Below are 3494 nucleotides of genomic sequence, written 5' to 3'. Positions count from 1 at the left end.
TTTATTACAAGCATAAAAAGAACTTCACCATTGGTGAACCCCCTACTCCAAAATTTACATAGTAAGAACCCCAAAATATCGAAATTTTAGTCGACTCCACTACCAAAACCCCTCAAAAACTAAATAATTTGACACTAATAAAGAAAATCAATGTGAAAAAAAAATCACATAATTCGAACTTATAAGAAGCTAAAAAACCACCACTAAACTACGTCAATAACCAAGCAACTAAACCCTAAACAGAGGAAACGCGTGCGAAAAATCACACAACTGAACTGATAAGAGCCCTAAAAATCCAATTTTTAACTGCGGTCTTCACCAAAACTCATTAGCAACCAAATCGATTAGACTCCAAAATCAGTAAGAATAAACTAAAATTAGACCTAAAATCTTACAGCTGAAGCGCTTCGAGGAACTTGTCGTGCTCGGGCTCGGTCCAGCTCTCCCGCGACTTGGTGATGGTGTAGGGTTTCCGGATCTTCTTGCTGGGGTCCTCCGCCGACGCATCCATGGCGGAGGAGGAGGAGGGGGAGGAGGAGGAGGCGGCGAGGGTGAGTGTGTGCGTGCCGCCGAGGAATGCGCTGTTGCTTATGCGGTGTAGATCCGATCCGGTTCGGATGGCGGCGTTGGCGAATCGGTTCTGGGGATCTCCGTCGATGAAGGTGCAAGAGGAAGAAGAGGGAGAAGACGAGGAGGAAGAAGAAGAGGAGGAAGATGAAGAAGAAGAGGAGGAGGAGGAAGAAGAGAACAGTGGAGAGAGAGATGAATTGGGTGGAGAGGGTTGTGTAGAAGTTGGTGTGGAAGAGAATGACGGAGGAGCCGACGCTGTAGAAGCAGATCTGGTGGGGAGGGAAGCTGCAAAGAGTTCTCAAGAAGCACTTTTTGCTGTAGGAGCTGAACAGAAGGAGCAAGCGGGGAGAAGATAGAGGAGACGCAGAGACATGAAGAAGAGAATCAAGCAGGGCGTGAAGAAGAAGACGAGGAAGAAGAAGAGAGGGCTCCAAAAGATTGCATTTTGGATGAAGCCGCGAAACCTCACACAAACCCACACGGAGAAGGAGATGAGAAAGAGGAAGAGGAAGAAGAAGAAGAAGAAGAGCGGCAGAAGGACGAAGCTGAGTCTGAGTCGCAGAACAAAGCAGCAGTAGAAATGGAGCTCAAAGCCGTAGAGGAGAAGGAGAAAGAAGGGGAAGAGGTGAAATTCAGGAGATCCAGCAGCTGCTCCTCCTCCTCTACAACCAGAGAAGAGAGGGGAACGGGGCGGTGCGGAGTGCGCAGGCGCGGCGGCTCCTCGTCGTCGCGCGAGAGGGACAAGAGGCGCCACAGCTTCTCGACCGAGAGGGACGCCCGCCGGCCCAGCTTCTCCAACGAACGGGAGGCCCGGAGATCCAGCTTCTCCCTGGACAGAGCCGGGCGACGGAGGTGGAGCTTCTCCATTGAGGGCGAGGGATTGAAAGCGGAGAAGGCCTCGAAAGAATTGAAGAAGGAAGGCAAGTTCTCTTCGGATCTGGAGGGGGCAAAAGCGGAGGCTGGTAATGAAGATTACATGAACACAGAGGAAACCCAGGCGGCGGGGGAAGAAGGTAGGCGAGAGGGCGAGGAGAATGAAGGAAAAGAAGGAGGTGGAGAGGAGCAAACAGAGGAGAAGGTAGAGGAAGTGGAGGAGGAGGATGAGGACGAAGAGGAAGAAGAGGAAGAAGGGGAGAAGAAAGGGGTATTGCCGGAGTGCCTTCTGCTGATGATGTACGAGCCGAAGCTCTCGATGGAGGTGTCGAAGGAGACGTGGGTCTGCAGCACCGATTTCCTCAGATGGCGGCCGCCGCACTACGGTCAGCAGCCCGGCGGCGGTGGCCAACCCTCGAAGGAAGGCGCAGTTGGCAAACCCAAACCCAAACCCAAACCCAAAACCAAGCCCACCGCCAAGCCCAAACCTAAACGGATAAGCGGCGGACATGACCACCTCAAGGGCGGTGAGGATAAGGGCCAAACCAAACCTGCTGTCTCGGCCCCTCAACCGCCGCCACTGCCGCACCCCCCAGTGGCAGCCACCGCATTGGCGGTTGAGCAGAAGCTGAAGCTGGCGGTGCCAGCGCCCCCGCCTATGGCGCCGTTCGGGCCGTTCGTACTAACGCGGTGCAAATCGGAGCCAATGAGGTCGTCGGCAAGGCTCGCGCCTGATGCCTGCTTCTGGAAGGAGCGGCATCGGCCCATCGGCGCCGCCGGGATCGGCTTCTAAGCCCACCCGCCGGATTGCTTCATTGTCTACCCTGTAAGAAAGAGCGTAATGTGTGTTAATATTCATCAACTTTCTTCGTGTTTCTTACTGTTATGTAAGTTGTAAAATGTGCTGTGGCTTTTTGATTGTTGAAAAATATGCTGGATTGAAACTAGAGATTTAGAGGTAGATTTCACCCTTTAGTAACATATTTTGATTGATGTTTTTCCTTCATAATGTTAGTTTTTATCGAATCAGTGGCAGATCTAATTTATATCTTTTGTGTAATGCTTTGCCTTGCCATTATCATTGTCGCTTCTCTTTCTAATTTTCTCGGTGAGTTATAATAGTAGGTTTATTACTAATTGTTTAGTTATAAGTGCAATCAATTGTTCAGTGATTTAAACACTCCTTAATTAGCTCTTTCATTAAATATTAACCTTAATGAAAATCATCAGTTTTGTGGTGTTCACTCTCTCCTCTGTTTGTAGTCTTGTAGAAAAGAGTTGCCAAGCAGGTTACCAACTTTTATCTTTATGTCGTTCTCATGCAAAAAGTGTTATCAAACTGTTTATCATATCACCCTTCCACTTTGTTTCCATACAACTCACGCGTCCTGCTTAGTATTTGATGATTAATATTATAAAATTAAAATTTAATCTGATAAATGATTAATATTATAAAATTAAAATTTAATCTGATAAATGTAATATAAACTTGGAGAGCATGTATAGAAAAGATCATCGTTCGATTAAATTAGTGCCCGCGAGTCATGAATTTTCTTAATTACCTGGGCCTTTTGAGTACCTTTGACGAATAAATTGATCATCTGACGATTAATCAAAGTAGGCCATATAAGGCATTCATGTTGGTGGGTGCATAAAACTCATGATGAATAAATATAGAGCTAATTAGACAAAGTTTCTTGGATGGGTCCATTAGTATGGAATGATGTTATGATCAATAAATTGATCATCTAACAATCTAGCATGCATTAATTGGTCCCCAATCCCATGCATTGGCATGGATGATGATGTTACGATCATGACCGGGGTGCCCTTTTTGTTTGCAATGTTAGAAACTGGTCCAGTTGAATCACTCTCTAATTTAATTTGAAAAATTTAATGATGTTCTGGAGATTAGAACTACAGAATGATGATTCGCATAATTAGACCAAGCTTTACGCTTGGCTTCGTCGTCCAGATGAGCTTCATCAGCTAAAAAGATGCAACTTTTAGGCATCTTTTCTCTCCTACAGTTTTAAGTTGGAGAGTCGCAT

General features: G+C 46.7%; 1 pseudogene; it reads left to right on the top strand.

The window, feature by feature from the left end:
* Positions 432 to 2503, top strand: LOC109716821 (annotated as a pseudogene).

The sequence above is a fragment of the Ananas comosus genome, linkage group 10 (genome assembly GCF_001540865.1).
Source record: "Ananas comosus cultivar F153 linkage group 10, ASM154086v1, whole genome shotgun sequence".
Classification (NCBI taxonomy): domain Eukaryota; kingdom Viridiplantae; phylum Streptophyta; class Magnoliopsida; order Poales; family Bromeliaceae; genus Ananas; species Ananas comosus.
Note: the sequence above shows the minus strand (reverse complement) of the source record. Positions and strands in the feature narration are given on the sequence as shown.